The sequence below is a fragment of the Bubalus kerabau genome, chromosome 9 (genome assembly GCF_029407905.1).
Source record: "Bubalus kerabau isolate K-KA32 ecotype Philippines breed swamp buffalo chromosome 9, PCC_UOA_SB_1v2, whole genome shotgun sequence".
Classification (NCBI taxonomy): Eukaryota; Metazoa; Chordata; class Mammalia; order Artiodactyla; family Bovidae; genus Bubalus; species Bubalus kerabau.
This window is the reverse complement of record NC_073632.1, coordinates 53,489,962-53,511,641: the sequence shown is the minus strand read 5'-3', so window position 1 is coordinate 53,511,641 and position 21,680 is coordinate 53,489,962. Positions and strand designations below refer to the sequence as shown.

At 38.0% G+C, this 21,680-nt stretch overlaps 1 pseudogene; it reads right to left on the bottom strand.

The window, feature by feature from the left end:
- Positions 1 to 10,699: 10,699 nt before the first annotated feature.
- LOC129619888 (elongation factor 1-alpha 1-like) lies at positions 10,700 to 12,306 on the bottom strand (annotated as a pseudogene).
- Between the last annotated feature and the right edge of the window lie 9,374 nt (positions 12,307 to 21,680).

Sequence of the window (21,680 nt, the reverse complement as noted above, 5' to 3'; positions counted from 1 at the left end):
TCATTTAATCTCAGAGCAAAATTTATATTTTAAGTAGGCTTTAAAAATGTAATGTAAATTATGCTGTATAAGGGTAATAATTCAAAAAAGCAGCCGTATTAAATGCTCAAAAAAGCCTACTATGTACTCAGAACCATTCTAGATGCTGTAGATAATATAGAATTAAATGATATATACTCCATTCTCAGAGCTTCCTCTACAATTGGTCAAAGTAAAGTACACACCAGAAAATAAGTAAGATACTATGTGAGTAAATTACTTGGTATATCCAATGTTATAAGAATTCAAAGAAAAGGAAGATCAGTAAAAAGCTAGAATATTCATGTGAGGCAATGTCCTGAAGTTCTGAAAGAGAAAAGAAAAATGAGTATTCCAAGCAAAGAAACAATATAAGAAACAGCAAGAACTTGGGATTTGGGATTCACAGGATTCATTTGACTAAAGAAAGTTTGATTTCTGGAGGACCATTGGAAATACGGAACATGGCCAAAGCATGGAAGAACTTAACAGCATAGCGGTGTTGCATGTTGAGTTATGATGTGTTGTCTTTTATTATGTTGTTTCTTCCCCCATGTCTGATCTTGAACAGCCCTATTATCAGGGAGAGGTCCTAATTCACTTGTGATCTACCTGGGCTAGGCGTACTATTGTACCAGGCTGAGCTGAGCTAGAAATAAAATCAGTTTGGAGACTAAAAATCAGCTTAGAGGAGAATGAGTGGGAAATAGTCAACAGCATTGGAAAATGAAGACTCCCAAGTCCCTTGGGAAAGTGGGGAGAAAGGCCAAGACAGAGGCTAAAATGAGGAGGATAGAAAAGGAAAGAAGGAATTGATTTTTTTAAGAAAAAGAAAATTAAAGGTCAGAGGATAAAGACCAGAAGGATCAGGAAGCTTGAGAAATAAGATATGAAGTATACAAACAGATAACAGCAAAAGATAAATAAAACTCAGAGAAAGTGGGAAAGAAAAATAAAATAAACTTTAGGGAGATGGCACAGGAATCAGGTATTGAAATAGTAAGAGAAGGAAAAACAGCAAGAGCGTAAGGAAAATATCATGATGTGACAGTGAGAAATAATACAAGGTGAAAAGGAGGAGGCTGTAAGGAACAGGGAAAGGATGGAAACTGGATAAATGAGTGGAGGGAATACTAAGACATCATAGGTTAATATATTCAAGAAGAGAAGGTGGGGGAGAAAAATAAATAACTTCAGGGAAACAGAAAACATTCAACACTGCTTCTACTCCCTTATCCTTCCCTTGAATGATCATTATTAATCTCACACCACAGGTGAGCCCCACCAGGACATCAGACTCCTGTCCAGGTCCCACTCCCCAAAAAACTTCTTAGGGGTGTTAGATAATTCTAAGGCTTTACAGTCAGACTCCAAAACTTCAATTATAGCATGTTGCCATTCAGCAATTTTTCCACTCATTTTCATTTAACTTCCTATTATCTTCCCCATAAATACAAGTTTCTAAACTTTCTCTCCCAACAAGCCCTCAAAACCACTCTCCAAAACCATTCTGCCTTTTTACTGCATTTCCTCCACTTTTCTTTTTCTTGACTGAGATTTCTCTTTATCTTCAACCAATTTCTTCTCTCACCCAGGCTTCTTCTGAAAAAAAAAAAAAGAAGAAAGAAAGGGTGGAAGGAAGAGAGGGAGGGATGGAAAGAGAGGGAGGGGAAGAGAAAAGAAAAGAAAGAAAAAATTTCCATTCTCTCTGATGTTACTCCTTGCAAGAATTTCCCCTTGGACCTCCCCCACAGTCCTTGTTGGATCTAATAGCCCTGCCTCCTTAACTGTTCAACCTTTCTTTAACGTCTTTCCTCCAGAAACTTCTGCCTTACTTGAAACTTCTTCATTTGCTCTTCAAGACTTGGCTGTCTGGCCTCTTCTTCCATAAGAGCAGTAACACTTTTAACCATCATTTAAAGGACTGCACCTCCTTCCTGAAACTCTTGCCTCTTTCCTTTACATCAGAATTCCTAGGTGTAGAATTCCTAATTTGGAAGTTAACTGGTGAAGAAGATAGAAAAGGAGTTTATTAAATAGGTTAGCGAGTGGCTGGCAGAATTGTTAGAAGGGATGGAGAATCAGATTTCAGGCCAGAGCTTCCAGAAACAGACCCCAAATCAAACTTTAACAGCCTCAGGCTAGCGTTGCTCTGGTCATGGCCTCTACTGAGGCCCTGCACTACAGTTTGGATTCCAGTCAAGAATGTAATCGCATCAATTCTATTACAAGAACTACCTCCAGGATCAATGCCACTGCCAACCAGAGACAGTCTTCCAGCCACTGCTGCTGCTGCTGCTGCTAAGTCACTTCAGTCATGTCCGACTCTGTGCGACCCCATAGAAGTCACCCCACCAGACTCTGCTGTCCCTGAGATTCTCCAGGCAAGAATACTGGAGTAGGTTGCCATTTCCTTCTCCAATGCATGAAAGTGAAAAGTGAAAGTGAAGTCACTCAGTCATGTCCAACTCTTAGCAACCCCACGTACTGTAGCCTACCAGGCTCCTCGGTCTGTGGGATTCTCCAGGCAAGAATACTGGAGTGGGTTACCATTTCCTCCTCCATTCCAGCCATTAGTCTCTGCAAAACCCTAATGCCTTTGCTTCCCCCTTTGCCAGAAAAATGAATGCGTACAAACTTTTTCTTCCACGTTGTTTCTTTCAGAACTGAAATCTCACAAAAATACAGTTAATTAGTGAAGCCCCATAACTACTCAGTGCATATTTGCTGAATGAAAGAAGGAAAAATATAAATAATACAAAACATAAATTAGAATCATAATCATTAACTCCTTATACACAGAGCAGTTTCTTTCTTCTTGGCCTCCATTTGAATTGCAGTCACACCCAGAACCCAACATGTCTATGCTTCCATTACTGCTGTGTACTTCCAAGATAAGTAAAGAAAATTCTACCAGCTACCAACTGGCACACATAGATTGGAATTTGTTTTTTAAACTGACGCCCAAGTCAGCTTCCTCCATGCTGCACCCATATGTTACCCCATATGCTATGCTTGTTTCATTTTAGGGTCTATTATGCCTGCCTCATCTTTGCTTCCAGAACATCCATACCTACACAGTAGTAATTCCTGCAGTTACAGATATTTGAAAAGTCCTATAATAGTGAAATGATGGTTTTTTTAATTTGCATGTCATATCCCTTCATGGCTTATGTTTTCCTTAATATATATTCTATGTTAGCACCAAACCAATGCACTAAAATCTCATTAATTGAAGTCCCATTCATTTTAAACTCAATACCCACTAACGATTTCTTGTTTCTGCTTCTGTTTCTTTCCTCTCACCTAGAATTTCCTTTTCATTCAGCTGAAATTCATGTTTATCAACCCCCTCCAAACTGAATTGAAGATTACCTATTCCAAAAACCTTATTCAATTAAACCCATCGATTCTGATCACTTTAGGTTTCTGTGAGAAACCTAAAGAACTATCAGAACTCGTAGATTCTGTTCTTGACATGTACAATTTTGAGCATGATGCTTTTATTGGTTTTATGTCATTTCCTATATGTATGTATCCTCCCCAACTAAGGGACAACTCTGAGTAGGAAGACACTGTAACTTCTACTTATATATCCCCTACCCCAGAGCTTACCTCTGAACTATGTGTGGGTGATGTAGGTGTCCAGAACATGCTTCCAGAGGGTAAAGGAAGAAAATGCAAAATGTAATTCATTCTCTTGATAATCATTTCAAACCTTAATCTTACCACTGCTAGAAGTATGCCATGAGGAACTAACAACATCTTAAAATGTCATCTTCAGAGATGACGAGAAATGATGAAGCCACATACGCAGCAGGCAACAGCTAAATTATTTAACAGAAAAACTATGTGGAGGGATCAGCACTGAATTCCTGTATGACAGGAAACTTACTACATATCTTGATGAACTGTCATACCCAAGTTACTAAGAGAATGAGATACAGACTATTTCATTTCATAAATACAAATAAATAATGTATTCACTTTGGAAAACAAATATTTAAAAAGCTAAAGTTTTTGTAAATTATCTATTTGGTAGTTTTTCTTTATATGTAATTGGTAACTTTTCTTTAAAACAAACTCTAAAAACGACAAATGCATGAGATAGTATGAAATTTTAACTCTGAGAAGACATTTGATGATTTCAAGAAATTTTTTTTATCGATTTGGGGGACTGTGATAAGAGTATTAACATTTTATTTAGGTGAGAGTACTTATCTTTGAGAAATACATACTGAAATATTCACGGATGAAATAATATCTGTGACTTACTTTAAAATCATTAAAAATTGTTTTACATACATTTGTTTATTATAAAGCTTATAAAGTAGCTGCTGTTTTGCTAATTTTACAGATGAGGAAATAGGTTTAGAAAGGTTAAGTTTCTTGCCTAAAGTCATATACTGACAAAGTAAAAATCCAAACTGAGAACTATTTGATAGCAAAGCCCATGTTTATAACCACTATACCACACTGCCTGTTTTAATGCAACCCCCAAATAAGATATTCCTTTGTTGCAGAAGAAAACTTTTACTGTGGGATCCACAATTTGATACCATGACCTTTCTATTAAAAGATACTCATGGGAATGCAATTTATTTTAGAAGACAAAATATCCAACAAATATATGTCATTCATGACTGATACCACAAAGGAAAGAAGTCTATATACATATATATATATATATATATATATATATATATATATGATGCATTACTATTCACACAATAACTTGAATAAAAATTATTCAAATATAAATAATTTGAATATTTGTATATAAATATATAAAATCTTATTTGAAAGATTTCTGACTTGGGTCTATCTTTTCACTGTTTCCCATATCCATTCAGCTAGTGAACACATATTGCTTAGAAAATGATTAAAAAGTCAATTCAATTAAGCAAATATTTAGTAACTTTTTATATTTCAAGGCATGTGTGTGAACCTAAAAGTCTACTGTATGGGTTACATACTGCCTTTCCCTCCTCTTATACCTTCCAAAGAGCTTAGAATCTAGTTACTGAGAAAGGCTATAAAAATGACCATAAAACAAAGTTTAATAAATGCAGTGAGAAAAGAGCAAAGTGCTACTGGAGATCAAAAGACTACTTTGAGTAAAAGTAATTATGAAAGCTTCATGGATGAGAAAACATTTGAGATTAGTAAGATTTCAACATTGTATTAGTGAAGGTGTAGGCTGAGCTTCTCTAATATAGACACCTCAAAATATAGGGGCTTAAAATAAAATTGTTATTTCTCTCTCTTAAGAGTCCAAATAAGGGTCCAAGGTTAACAGGGCAACTGCACCATCTCAGTTCTTGAAGTCCATGGTTACTCCAGTCTTTGCCAGTTTCAGTCAATGAGAAGAAGAAAAGAGAAGTCCGCAACAAACAACTTTTTTTAAGTGGTAAGTTCAAAGTCCCAAAAAGAGCAATGCCAAAATATGTTAAAACTACCAGACAGTTGCACGCATGTCACATGTTAGCAAGGTAATGCTCAAAATCCTTCAAGCTAGGCTTCAATATTATGTGAACCATGAGCTTCCAGATGTACAAGCTGGATTTAGAAAAGGCAGAGGAACCAGAGATCAAACTGCCAACATCATTGGATCACAGAAAAAGCAAGACAATTCCAGAAAAAAAACATCTGCTTCATAGACTACGTTAAAGCCTCTGACTGTGTGGCTCACAACAAACTGTGGAAAGTTCTTAAAGAGATGGGAATACCAGAATACCTTACCTGCCTCCTGAGAAACCTGTATGCAGGTCAAGAAGCAACAATTAGAATCAGACATGGAATAATGGACTGGTTCCAAATTGAAAAGGAGTACATCAAGGCTATATATTGTTGCCCTGCTTATTTAACCTATATGCACAGTACATCATGTGAAATGCCGGGCTGATTGAAACACAAGCTGGAATCAAGATTTCTAGGAGAAATATCAATAGCCTCTGATATGCAGATGACACCACCTTTATGGCAGAAATTGAAGAGAAACTAAAGAGTCTCTTGATGGAAGTGAAAGAGGGGAGTGAAAAACTCAACATTCAAAATACAAAGATCAAAAGATCATGGCATCTGGTCCCATAACTTCATGGCAAATAGATGGGGAAACAATGGGTACAGTGACAGGTTTTATTTTCTTGTGCTCCAAAATCATGGCGGACAGTGACTGCAGCCATGAAATTAAAAAATGCTTGCTCCTTGGAAGGAAAGCTATGACAAATCTAGACAGCACTTTAAAAAGCAAAGACATCACTTTTCTGACAAAGGTCCATATAGTCACAGGTATGGTTTTCCCAGTAGGTATGTACAGATGTGTGAGTTGGACCATAAAGATGGCTAAGAGACAAAGAATTGATGCTTTCAAATTGTGATGCTGGAGAAGGCACTTGAGAGTCCCTTGGACAGCAAGGAGATCAAACCATTCAATCCTAAATGAAATCAACCCTGAATATTCACTGGAAGGACTGATGCTAAAGCTGAAGCTCCAATCCTTTAGCCACCTGATGCAAAGAGCTGACTCATTTGAAAAGACCTTGATGCTGGAAAAGATGGAAGGAAGTAGGAGAAGGGGACAACAGAGGATGAGATGGTTGGATGGCATCACCGACTCAATGGACATGAGTTTGAGTAAACTCTGGGAGTTGGTGATGGACAGGGAGGCCTGGCGTGCTGCAGTCCATGCGATTGCAAAGAGTCAGACATGACTGAGCGACTGAACTGAACTGAACTGAACTGATGGACTTTAGCCCTCCATGGGATTCTCCAGGCAAGAATACTGGCATGGTGCAGTGGGTTGCCATTTCCTTCTATAGAGGATCTTCCCAACCCAGGGATCAAACCCTGGGTCTCCTGCAGCTCCTGCACTGGCAGGCAGATTCTTTACCACTGAGTTATCAGGGAACCCCATGTGTGTGTTTACACACATACAATTCAGTCTTTAAAAAGAAGTTAAATCTTATCATTTTTGACAACATGGATAAATCTGGAGCACATTATGATAAGTGAAATAAACCAGACATAGAAAGACAAATACTGTATTGTATCACTTATATGTGGAATCTTAAAAAAGTAAAAGTCACAGAAACAGTAAAATGGTGGTTGACAGAGACTGGGAAATAAGGAGATGTTGGTCAAATGTACAAACTTTCAGTTATAAGATGAATAAGTTCTGAGGATCTATATACAGCATGGTGACTATAAGGAGTATGGGATTAACAGATACACACTACTATATATAAAACAGATGAACAACAAGAATTTACTGTATACCACAGGGAACTATATATTCAAAATCTTCTAATAACCTATAATGGAAAAGAATCTGAAAAAGATTTTATATATATATATATATATATATATATATATATATACATAATATACACCCAAAACACTTTGTTGTATACCTGAAACTAACATATAATTATAAATCAAGTATGCTTCAATAAAAAATTCTGTATTGTATACTTGAAGCCTGTTAAGAGCACAGATCTTAAGCATTCTCACCAAAAAGAAAAAAATGACTGTGTGAGGTAATAGATGTTTTAATTAACTTAATGGTGGTATTAATTTAACAATGTATATGTACATGCTCTACATTTTTAATATGTTACAATTTTATTAATTATACCTCAATAAACCTGGAAAAAATAAATAAAATTTTTAAATAATACTAAAAAGAATATAGCAGTACATGTGAAAAAGTAATATCCCATTAAATACAGTTTACTTGTTTATTAAAATAAAAGATTTTAAAAGCAAGGATGTAAAAATAGGTCACAGATACAGTTTAGCCTGAAAGCCATAGCTAGCCAACTTCTGCTCTAGAGATGTTTTGTTCATTTTCATCTGTGGCCCCATCTGAATTAGTTGTTAGAGCATATGCTCTGCTGGGGGCTGCACAGGTCTTAGTGGGTTGCCTGCTGGTGCGGCTCGGGAAAGCCATGAGTTGTATTAGGTGTTGAAACATCACAGAATATCCAGGCCTATCACTGGCTGCTTTGGCAACACAATTTCCCTCAAACATATGAGCTTTCTAATCTGTTTGCTTCCCATCAGTTCCATGTAAAAGTAACCACAACCAGAGATCTCATCTTGTCGTGAGATTTAAGGCTACCACTCTCTTCTGTTGGTGGCTTCTGCGTACCTTCCTCAATTTCATGGCAGCTGCCTCACAGCCGTCTGAGACAACATGCCTGCCAATGCTTTTTTACCTGATCTTCACTGCTAGACATTCCTGGTTTGCTTCCTTGCTGCTTGGCTTGTTCAAAATCTCACAAGGACCACAATGTCTAAGCTACCAGTGATTTTAGATTATGGGCCACAGGCAAAGAGAGCCTCCCTCAGCAAACATCTATTACCTCCCATCTGATCCTTGCCTGAACCAGCTTTATCACTCAGCAGTTTCTAAAAGGACCAAGAAACAGTCAAAGCTCACCAACAGTCTACCATTTGTAATGACTTCCCCTAAAATCATGGGCTCTAGAGATAAGTGGTCTGTCTTTCAGGTTATCACAGGAATTTTTTCTTTCAAAAGAAAATAATTAAATGGTTCAAATAGCAGTTAATGACACTATTTAGCTGACAGCTGACATGCATGAGGGTGTACCTGAGGACCAGGTAACTGCCCAATCAAAGCAGAGTTGGACTTTTTCATGCAGTAAAGAGAAAAGAGGCCATGGTATGATTCACATAGAAGTGTTTGTCTTTTTATTGCTGAAAACTCAGGATCAATGGTGCAATCTTATCCCAATCACTGTCTGAACAGTATTTTTCTAATTTTGCAAGCCTTGCAGTTTATTGGTTAGTTGAGGTTCATGAGGCAGGGGAGACAACAATCTAAAGAGAACAGAGGAGAAAACAAGAGTCAAAACCAAGCGGGAAAGTGAGGACCATCTACTATGTCTGCTTTAGTCCTTTGACTTACCGAATGTGTTGCTACAGCTCCAAGAAGAGTTGTAGCCACACCTTATAAATGCAATGTGTCTAACATGAAGTTACTTAGTCATTGGTATTATTAGTAGGACTTATTCCAGGAGCAAAAATAATAGGAAGGAGCAGGAAGTTCTTGTGTAGGGATAAAAAATCATGAGATCTATGCCTTAGTAAAATAAAGATGACAGCTGGGAAGAGAATGGTTAGAAATATACAGAGAAAAGTCAAAAAGACCTGAAATCAGATGATAGCAGGAAGAATGGAAAAGAAAGAGATGGATGCAAGGCTAAAAACATAACATGGAGAGCTTAAAAAACAAAACTCAACTCAATGCAGCAGGCAAAAAGAATGTATTTCCCATGGATAACAGTAAGAATAAAGTACCATTAAGAGAAATAGAGATAGAAGTCTATTTTGGAAATTATAAGGTTGGTTACTATTAAGCAACCAAAAAACAGATATCAAGAACAGAGCTTCAAACAAAATTCTAAAATTGGTGATGTAGGCCAAAGTTATCAGTAGAGACTCAGAAGTCATACAAAAGGAGATATTTACTACCATAAAAGTGAATACAATTTCTGAAAAAAAAAAAAAAAAAGAATTGAAAGAAGTTCCTGAAAAACACTTACAATTGTATTTTAAAAACAAATATTTTGCTATATGCATAGAATGGTTTCACTCAGTCATACAAAGGAAGAAACTTCTGATACACATAGTAACCTGGATGAATCGCAAAGTATGCTGACTGAAAGAATCTAGATCAAAAATGAATATATATGTATGGTACTATTTATATAAAAGTATTGAAATGGAAAATCAATGTATAATGACAGAAGGTGGATCAGTGGTTGCCTGAGGTAGGGAAGAAGGGACTGCAAAGGACATGAGAGAACTTATTGGAGTGATGGACAGGTTCTTTAACTTGATTCAGTTCAGCTCAATTCAGTCACTCAATCATGTCCAACTCTTTGTGACCCCATGGACTGCAGCACGCCAGGCTTCCCTGTCCATCACCAACTCCTGGAGCTTACTCAAACTCATGTCCATCGAGTCAGTGATGCCATCCAACCATCTCATCCTCTGTCGTCCCCTTCTCCTACCGCCTTCAATCTTTCCCAACATCAGGGTCTTTTCCAATGAGCCAGTTCTTTGCATCAGATGGCCAAAGTATTGGAGTTTCAGCTTCAACAGCAGTCCTTCCAGTGAACACTCAGGACTGATTTCATTTAGGATGGACTTGTTGGATCTCTTTGCAGTCCAAGGGACTCTCAAGAGTCTTCTTCAACACCACAGTTCAAAAGCATCAATTATTCGGTACTCAGCTTTCATTATAGTTCAACTCTCACATCTGTACATAACTACTGAAAAAACCATAGCTTTGACTAGACGGACCTTTGTTTACAAAGTAATGTCTCTGCTTTTTAATATGCTATCTAGGTTGGTCATAGTTTTTCTTCCAAGAAGCATCTTTTAATTTCATGGCTATTTAGGGTTTACTAATTCACTTACCTATACAGTAGAAACACAACATTGTAAAGCAACTATATTCATAAAAATTAATTTTAAAAATTAAAATTAAAAGCAGGATTAGGGGAAATGAAAGAGAAACATTTAGAAGAATATATCTTGCTATCAGAAAGAACTACATTTTTTTTTTTCTCATTAAACTTTTTTTAATGGGTCTCAAATTCTGTGACAGATTTCTGGTCAAGTAGTTTTCATTAAAAAGTACTGATTTTAAAAACTAATAACTTAAACTGCCCCACACAAAACAAACGGTCCACAAAAACATTCTCCTTTCCTTCTGAAGGTTTTACGATGCATTGTTATCATTAACGAGTCTTTTACTATTAAACTTAAATGGCCAATTGAGACAAACAGTTCTGAGACCGTTCTTCCACCACTGATTAAGACTGGGGTGGCAGGTATAGGGGATAATATTCATTTAGCCTTCTGAGCTTTCTGGGCAGACTTGGTGACCTTGCCAGCTCCAGCTGCCTTCTTGTCCACTGCTTTGATGACACCCACAGCGACTGTCTGTCTCATGTCACGCACAGCAAAACAGCCCAGGGGAAGATAATCAAAGAAGCTCTCGACACACATGGGCTTGCCAGGAACCATATCAATGATGGCAGCGTCACCAGATTTCAAGAATTTAGGGCCATCTTCCAGCTGTTTCCCAGAACGACTATCAATCTTCTCCTTCAGCTCAGCAAACTTGCATGCAATGTGAGCTGTGTGACAATCGAGCACAGGTGCATATCCAGCACTGATTTGGCCTGGATGGTTCAAAATAATCACCTGAGCTATGAAGCCAGCAGCTTCCATGGGTGGATCATTTTTACTGTCACCAGCCACACTGCCACGACAGACATCATTGACAGACACATTCTTGACATTGAAGCCCACATTGTCCCCAGGAAGGGCTTCACTCAATGCTTCATGGTGCATTTCTACAGACTTCACTTCAGTTGTTACATTGACTGGAGCAAAGGTGACCACCATGCCAGGTTTGAGAACACCAGTCTCCACACAACCCACAGGGACAGTACCAATACCACCAATTTTATAGATATCCTGAAGAGGCAAACACAAGGGCTTGTCAGTTGGGCGAGTTGGTGGCAGGATGCAATCCAGAGCTTCAAGCAGGGTGGTTCCACTGGCATTGCCGTCCTTACGGGTGACTTTCCATCCCTTGAACCATGGCATATTAGCACTTGGCTCCAGCATGTTGTCACCATTCCAGCCAGAAATTGGCACAAATGCTACTGTGTCGGGGTTGTAGCCAATTTTCTTAATGTAGGTGCTGACTTCCTTAACAATTTCCTCCTATCTCTTCTGGCTACAGGGTGGCTCAGTGGAATCCATTTTGTTAATGCCAACAATTAGTTGTTTCACACCCAGGGTGTAAGCCAGAAGGGCATGCTCATGGGTCTGCTCATTCTTGGAGATACCGGCTTCAAATTCACCAACACCAGCAGCAACAATCAGGACAGCACAGTCAGCCTGGGATGTGCCTGTAATCATGATTTTGATGAAGTCTCTGTGTCCTGGGGCATCGATGATGGTAACATAGTACTTGTTGGTCTCAAATTTCCACAGGGATATATCAATGGTGATACCATGCTCATATTCAGCTTTAAGTTTGCCCAAGACCCAGGCATATTTGAAGGAGCCCTTTCCCATCTCAGCAGCCTTCTCCCATCTCCCATCTCCCTTCTCAAACTTTTCAACTGTTCTCTTGTCGATCCCGCCACATTTGTAGATCAGATGGCCAGTCGTGGTAGACTTCCCTGAATCTACATGCCCAATGACAATGATGTTGATGTGGGTCTTCTCCTTTCCCATGTTGGCTTAGGTTTAACTGTGGTTTTCACATTGCGAAAAAGAGAACTACATTTTTGTGTATAAGACCTTGACAACAAAATTTCAACTGAAAGCACTGTTATGACCTGGTTGAAAGATAGCTTATCATGAACTGATGAGATTGAGAAGTTTTTAAATAAGCTTACTTACTTATTTCACCATGAAAAAGTATACAAAGATTCAGCAAAGCAGCCAGCATCTTTAGTAACTAAATTCTCAGTCACGAATAATAACTGTTCCCACTCAGCATAATTACAATGCCAGAAACAGAACAGAAAAAACCTATACCACCAGTATATGTAGTGAGTTGACTTAACTTGGGTAATATATTCCTAGATTTCACCAAAAATAATGTATGCTTAGGTGATAAGGACATATATAGAAAAAATCTAGTAATATTTCATGTCATCTTGAGGCAAATTTATATAGCTCCATTAAAAATCTCCAAGGTTAAAATCAGAATGCAGAATGAAAATGCTAAAATGAAGAATGGCTTATTGGCAAGAGCATTATGACAGCATGTTCTGTAAGAAAGGTATATGTGGAGCAAATATTCAAAATAGAATTCTCAAAATAATTAGTGATGACTCCCTAAAATCATTTTGCATCCCAAAATGGACTAAAAGCAGTTGATAACAATTGATTTTTTCAATAAGTTAATGTTGAACTATTCTTCTAAATGTTATTAAAAGGATTCAGGGTAAAAATAATCTCTATAAAAAAAGAGTATATGGAAAAGTGCTTCTTCTCTCCAAGATATAGAGATTGTTTTTACCCTGAATCCTTTTAATAATGTTTATGTATATATATATTATTAAATACATTAATATAATATATTATATTATAAGAATATATAGGAGGAACAAGATGGAAATGTCCACTGTGTGCTGGTAATTCCAATGTTTCACCTCTGTTCTCTCAAATAATTCCTATATTTCATTTCCATAATTTAAATTGGTAGGAGATATTATCTTCATTTGAATACATGGAAATTGGTGCTCAGAGAAGTGGCTTCCCAGGTCATATGCAGGCAGTCTGTCTCATCCTTTCAAGGTGCTTTCTGCTCTGCCACACAGTATCCCTGTGTGGTTATAATTATTCTCACCCATTCCATAAATATGCATCAATTTATTCAGCCTCTAGGTAATGGAAATAAAAGTGTTGGCATTTGAATAACACACCATCCACTAATAACACATGGTTCATGCCTGAGGTCTTGTATGCAAATACCCATGGCACTGTGTGGAGTGGGCAGGTGGGAGCCCATGGGGGCAGTTCCAGAAGGAAGGTTCTGTAAGCTTCAAGACAAATATCAGGTATTTCAGCAGACTCATAAAAGATTAGTTCACCTCATGGGCAACAGAGGAAAGGACTGAGGGGGGTGGGCCCATATTCTGGAACATGTACAGTTAAGACACTTCAGGAAAGACAGTCAGAAGACAATATGTCTATTGTGAATACAAGTCCATTAACAACATCTACCATCTCTGAGCCTGAAGTGTTCCAGGTACCTCTATTTCCCTGGATATGCTGACCATGAATTTGTTTCTCTGAAGGAATACGTTATAGGCCAATATACATCATTTCAATGCTTCATTTTCAGAATTCACAGATGGACTTAGCCCTGAGAACTCTGATTTCACAAGGCTTCTTGGTAGCTGGCATGTTATCGCATTCTGTTCAACAGTATCTGAGCCCAGTAACTCAGGAGAAATAGACCCTCTATCCCTCAGCTTTTAGGTTTCTGAATAATTAAAGGGAGCTCACAACTGTAATAAAATATAAAATAAAATTATAGCTTATAAGAATTTAAGACTCAGATATATCAAACTAAGAAGTACAATTGGATACCAAATTTTGAGAAATGATAACTAATCTCAGTTTACTTTAAATTAGACTCCAAAGTACCTATTATACTTTGTTTCTAAAAAGAATATTTCTCTAAATATTTTATGTCTATTGAAGCTGAGTTGACTTACAGTATTGTGTTAGTTTCAGGTGTACAGCAAAGTGATTCAGTTATTTTTTTCCCAGATTACATTTTTTTAATATGGGAGGTATAAAATATTGTCTTTTTAATAATAATAAATCAATTTTCTCTCCTAATTTAGACAAAATCACCCTGCTCTAATGTGAAGTGCTTTAATTTTTACGAGTTTTAACATCTTTTTCATTTGTTTTTCGATCACTGAATTCCCTCTTTTAAGAGATTTCATTTCCTATCCTTTTCCTATTTCAATTTCAGGGTATTATACATATCTAATTAGTTTTTATTACCTATTTGAACTTAAACTGTATAAGGTCTTCCTCATATTACCTGAGACTATCCTCTGATATGCCTTTTCATTTTGCTATTAAACCTTTTAGTAGGGTTGGGGGTTCCAGTGACAGAGAGAAACTAAGCAAGAATAGACAAAGCTGATTATTTGCCTACTTAAGGCCAACAATTTCACATCACTTTAAATGTTATATCTCTAGAGACATCTTTCTCCTCCTCTCCTTTGTGTTGACTAAGGGATTTTATATGTGTGTGTGTGTATATATATATATATATATACATACAGTAAAGTATATATGTATACTTTATGTATGTAAATATATGTATGTATGTATACATATATACATAAAGTATGCATGTATACAGTGAAGTTTATATGTGTATATATATATACAGTAAAGTATACAAACATCAAGTACATTTTAAATAAGCTCACATTATATAGTCACCACATGGATCAATACATAGAACATTTCTAGCATTCAGAAAGTTCACTTGTGTCTCTTCCCAGTCCATATTCTCCCCTAGAGGGAGGTACTATTCTGACATCATTACCATAGTTTAGTTTTGCCATTATAAGGAATACTTTAATATTATCTCATTTCAAAGATTAATAAAAACTTTTATCATTTTAAAATTAATTGGAGTATATTAATAGATATAATAAAGTTGCTATAACAACCTAAAAAACATATATCCTGCTAACAAGTGGAAATTATGGAATGGCAAAGTTTTCATGTGATATATTAAGATGAATGTTTCTAAATCCAAAAGATCTAAAACACTTAACTGTGAAAAATACACAATGTCAGAATCATGAGTTACACACAAAACTAACCTTAAAATAATAATTTCTATTATTATTCCTCACTCTTTTTCTAATTGAATTCAAATTTTCCTTTTCAAATTACATTGTTCTGTTATAGATGAGATGTGATTTTTCTTTTATAGATAGAAAAAAAACAATAAAGCAAATACCTGACTAAATCAAAGTTAACACCAGTTTTTTTCCCCAGATAAAATTACTATAACATATTCAAGAAAGCACTGGTTTCCAAACACAAATATATTACTTCCAGAAGACCAGAAGTGGGTAAGAAGAAAGGTTTCCCTACAATTACTAGGAATCTTGCAAATATAGATAGCTAAATCACCATTTAGAAAATGTGCTTGTTGTTTCTTTCTTTCTTACCACTATGAGGCCAGTTTCCATTGATAATGTGTTTGGGGAAGAAGACACACATGTTGCAATGAAGCATTAGGTCCTAATTTCAGTTTGTAGTTTTCCACTTTTAAAAACAGGACTTTATGCTATTTGCCTCTTTTTCTCTTTTTAGAATAAGCTAGCAAGCAAGCGGCCCAGAAGGCCAAGTCCAATGCATAGAGACAGAGAAAGCAAAAGCAAGAAAATGAGCCAATGCATTAACCAAAGGCCAAAAACTGGCAAGAACTGACAGTCCTGGAAGAGTTCATACTTGCCTGATCCTAAGAACACAAACCAAATGCAGAATAAAGGTATCTGAGCATAAAAAGGACACCTGAGCCAAAAGATTTCAGTTGTAAAATGTACCCATTGCTCTTTTATTGTACTATTTATTTCTAAAAAGTGTTATTTCTCTAAACTCTTCAAAATGTTTAGAATATGAAGAACATTGTCTTTTTAACAACATTAAAACATAGACAATCCTTGCACATGAGATTTTCGATCAGAAATTGAAGGCTGCAGCTGTGAAACTGCTTTCTAATACAGGTCAGACTTGGCCAAAGGCATTTCACTCTTCCTCGCCAGTGGAAGCATAGGTAGACCCAGAGGGTGGAGGGGCCTCAGCCTGGGGATGTCGGCAATCCAATGACAGTCACTTGAGCAGAAAAACAATTGCTATAAGACACTAACACTCTTGAAGCACTCCTTTAAGACATCTATCTACCGATTTTCACCATATTTAAGCTAGGGTGTAAAGTGAGCAGAGGACACAATAAAAATAGTCTACAGATCTGAGTAACTTGTAAACGTTAGAGTTGGGTGGAAAATCATGAAAAAGAAACTGCCTTGGGCATAAGGAAACATAACATCCTCAACAAGGTAATGATTTCCTTTATGATAGCTATGGGGTCTTTGCCTTTTTATTGTCTTTGCAAATATTGTTTTCATACATTTGAAATTTTAGTCAATCTACAGGAGCTTCATTTTTACCGTTGTTACCCTCTGGACACCGTATACATTGTGGAAAATACCTATAAAGATCCACAAGCATTCTGGAAGATCTGATTTTTCTTCCTCCCCCAGCAGGAAGACAAAGTTCTTTCCTCGTACACTGCCTGAACCAGTGTAGAGTACAGATGTGGGAGTTTGGAGGACAGCAATACCGATGCCAGGAGGAAGGGATTCTGAATTCTCCGAGAGCAGCTGTGGGAACTGACAGTAACATAATCTAATTTAAGTGGAGAGAATTCATTTTTGGAACAAGAAGAATAAATATACGAAATAATTTTTAATAGACAGTTTTACTGCTTCGTGGAATGAATGCATTTCAATAACTTTGACTCAAAAGAGGCTACAGTACATAGGGGGAAATGCTTAAAATTTAGAGTTTCTTGTTTCTCCACTTCAGGGGTAAATAAATTAACCTCCTTAAGGCTTCTGCTTCATTTCTTCACTTGTAGAATGGAGATTCATATTTCTAACATAAAGGAATATTGTCAGAATAATGCAATGCACTGTTGTCTTTAATGGCAGTATATAAGTTGAAAAGCTACACCTTTGCTCATCTCCAAGTGCTGACTGCGAGCCCCAACTATATGAGCCCCTTGATTCCCTATGGAAGGGAGACAGTTCTTGAGGCATGAGCTTACTGTACTCTCTTCTCAGCCAACTTGAGGACTAAAGTTATCTTTCTACTTCCTTCAGACTGTCTCCAAATTTTCTTATTCAGCTCTGGATGGGCAGAGAAAGCCAAGATTTTTGTGGCAACACTACCACCAACAACTTCTACAACAGGACACAAATAATTATTCTCATTTCACAAGCGAAAGTCAGTTAAGGTATTGCAACTGGGAAGGGTTAATTTTGAGTTCATAATGGATCTGCTTCTGTGACTTTCTTATTTTGCCACTTTTGTTATTATAGGCATAAATAATGACCTGCCTCAGGGAGTCTTACCCAGCCCCCTCTGCCTGACCCTTGGGCTAGGGTACCTTCGTTGGGCTCAGAGGGAGAATAGTCTAACCCTGCCCACCTGTGAAGGTCTGTAAGCAAGTGAAACTAACACATCCCACTGCCTGATGCTTGCTAGTCTAGGAGATATTTGCAAGAATTAAATGGTCTCTTTGTTTCCTCACCTCCCTCCACCTCTGATCCATAAAAGAACCTGGCATCCATGCCCCAGGAAGATGGCTATTTTGAGGCACTAGCCTGCCATCTTCTCAGTCACTGTGCATTCCAAATAAAGTCATCTTCCTTGCCTCAAAAAAAAAAAAAAGAAAAGCATTAAATAGCATTTATTATTATTTGTGGGCTTCCCCAGTGGCTCAGAGGTAAAGAATCTGCCTGCAGTGCAAGAGACACAGGAGACTTGGGTTCAATTCCTGGGTTGGGAAGATCCCCTGGAGGAGGGTCTGGCAACCACTTCAGGGTTCCTACCTGGAGAATCCCATGGACAGAGGAGCCTGGTGGGCTACAGTCCATAAGGGCACAAAGAGTCAGACACTACTGAAGTGACTTAGTAGCAGCAACAGTATTATTATTTGTTAAAAGCATACCCCTTCTATTTTTCCCACTGTGTTACAGGCATCTGAGCTGTTCACTTGTCTCCTGGAGCACTTGTCTGGCTCCTGGGTCTCCTCAGTCATGGCAAAATTTCACTTCTACACTTTACCCGTGGAGTTCAGGAATTTATTCTGTTCATGGTTTTCCCCTGACTCCATAAGAGCAAAGCATATAACTCTGCTCCTGCTTCTTCTCCTGGGCTCTGAGATTTGTAATATCTACTAAAACTAGGTTGCATGTCACATTTCCCTAAAACAGCCAGCTATCTTAAATACTGAGTACTGACCAGTAATCTCCTTAAATCCCAGCAAAGCATACCTTATTTTATCATCTCTGTAAGTTCTTTCCTACTTTTGAATGTACTTAGAATGAAAACCACTTGCAGCCTCTAAGAAGAGAAATTCCTTTACTAGAATCTGAGAAAAGTTATTCACAAAGAAACAGAGGCAAAGTGCCAAAATCATCATCCTCAAGATCATCGATATCCTGCAATGACGCCTAACCAATTGGGAGATATAAACTGAAAGTGAAAATCAAAAACCCAACCGTTAGAGTCAGGGACATAGAGAATAGACCTGTGGTTGCCAAGGGGAAGGGGGCAGAAATGGTTGAATTAGGAGTTTGGAATGAGCAGATGCAAACTAGTACATATGCAATGGATAAACAACAAGGTCCTACTGTATAGCACAGGAAACTATATTCAGTATCCTTTAATACTGGAAAAGAATATGAAAAAGAATGTGTGCATAACTGAGTTATTAATACTTTGCTGTACAGCAGTAATTAACACATTATAATTCTACTATACTTCAATAAAAATAAAAATTTTTAAAAGACAAATGTAAACATACATATGTACATACATACAAAAACTCAGCTGTTTGGTTAGATCTGGGAAAGAATTTAGAGATCATCTGCTCCACGCTCTTCAAATGGAAGAGAAGGAAAGAGACCCAGGGATGGCCAGGAAACTACTGACTGCCTTGAATTATACATGTTTTAACTCCATGCTGTGACCTTGCAGCCAACTTCCTATTTCCTTGAAACTTCTCCTAACTGCAAGTATCAAACAAGACCAAACCAAATATTTAACTTTTTAAGACATCATGCCTGTTCTTAATATGCAAGTGGATAAGAAATATTTGGAAAGAAGAGAAAACTACCTGTGTGTGCTATCTTGCAATTTAAAAAACACATCACATCAAAATCTGATTTGATCTTCATTCCTTCAAAGTGGAGAGAAAAGCAGAGCAGATTTCATCTCCACTTTCAAATAGAGAAAATAGAACTGCAAGATTTTTCTCAGGGTCAAACAGGCAGTAAATGGAAGACTTGGACTCAAATCCACATTTGACTGTAATGTTCATGCCCTCCATCTTTAGATTGCATTAAATAATCATTTTAACTACTATCCAGCATTTCATAATAGAGCAGTTAGTAACAACACAGGTTTTCGAGGCCAACAACCAAAGTCTGAATACAGCCTCTAAGGTTAGATGTGTGGCCTCAGGGTGTTATGTAAAGATTGCTTTACACCTTGGTTTGTGTGAGCATAGTCATTAAGTCTTGATTCATGGACCTGACATTCCAGGTTCCTATGCAATATTGCTCTTTACAGCATCGGACCTTGCTTCTATCACCAGTCACATCCACAGCTGGCTATTCTTTTTGCTTTGGCTCCATCCCTTCATTCTTTCTGGAGTTATTTCTCCACTGATCTCCAGTAGCATACTGGGCCCCTACTGACCTGGGGAGTTCCTCTTTCAGTATCCTATCATTTTGCCTTTTCATACTGTTCATGGGGTTCTCAAGGCAAGAATACTGAAGTGGTTTGCCATTCCCTTCTCCAGTGGACCACATTCTGTCAGATCTCTCCACCATGACCCACCCATCTTGGGTTGCCCCATGGGCATGGCTTAGTTTCACTGAGTTAGACAAGGCTGTGGTCCTAGTGTGACTAGATTGACCAGTTTTCTGTGAGTATGGTTTCAGTGTGTCTGCCCTCTGATGCCCTCTTGCAACACCTACCATCTTAGTTGGGTTTCTCTTACCTTGGGCGTGGGGTATCTCTTCACGGGTGCTTCAGCAAAGCGCAGCCACTGCTCCTTACCTTGGATGAGGGGTATCTCCTCACCACCGCCCTTCCTGACCTACAAAGTGGGATAGCTCCTCTAGGCCCTCCTGCGCCTGTGCAGCCACGGCTCCTTGGATGTGGGGTTGCTATTGCCAACATCCGCTGGATCATGGAAAAAGCAAGAGAGTTCCAGAAAAACATCTATTTCTGCTTTATTGACTATGCCAAAGCCTTTGATTGTGTGGATCACAATAAACTGTGGAAAATTCTGAAAGAGATGGGAATACCAGACCACCTGACCTGCCTCTTGAGAAATTTGTATGCAGGTCAGGAAGCAACAGTTAGAACTGGACATGGAACAACACACTAGTTCCAAATAGGAAAAGGAATACATCAAGGCTGTATATTCTCACCCTGCTTATTTAACTTATATGCAGAGTACACCATGAGAAATGCTGGACTGGAAGAAGCACAAGCTGGAATCAAGATTGCTGGGAGAAATATCAATAACCTCAGATGTGCAGATGACACCACCCTTATGGCAGAAAGTGAAGAGGAACTCAAAAGCCTCTTGATGAAAGTGAAAGTGGAGAATGAAAAAGTTGGCTTAAAGCTCAACATTCAGAAAACGAAGATCATGGCATCAGATCCCATCACTTCATGGAAAATACAAGGGGAAACACTGGAAACAGTGTCAGACTTTATTTTTAGGGGCTCCAAAATCACTGTAGATGGTGACTGCAGCCATGAAATTAAAAGACGCTTACTCCTTGAAAGGAAAGTTATGTCCAACCTAGCTAGCATATTCAAAAGCAGAGACATTACTTTGCCAACAAAGGTCCGTCTAGTCAAGGCTATGGTTTTTCCTGTGGTCATGGATGTAAGAGTTGGACTGTGAAGAAGGCTGAGCGCCAAAGAATTGATGCTTTTGAACTGTGGTGTTGGAGAAGACTCTTGAGAGTCCCTTGGACTGCAAGGAGATCCAACCAGTCCATTCTGAAGGAGATCAGCCCTAGGTGTTCTTTGGAAGGACTGATGCTAAAGCTGAAACTCCAGTACTTTGGCCACCTCATGCGAAGAGTTGACTCATTGGAAAAGACTCTGATGCTGGGAGGGATTGGGGGCAGGAGGAGAAGGGGACGACAGAGGATAAGATGGCTGGATGGCATCACTGACTCGATGGACATGAGTCTGAGTGAACTCCGGGAGTTGGTGATGGACAGGGAGGCCTGGCGTGC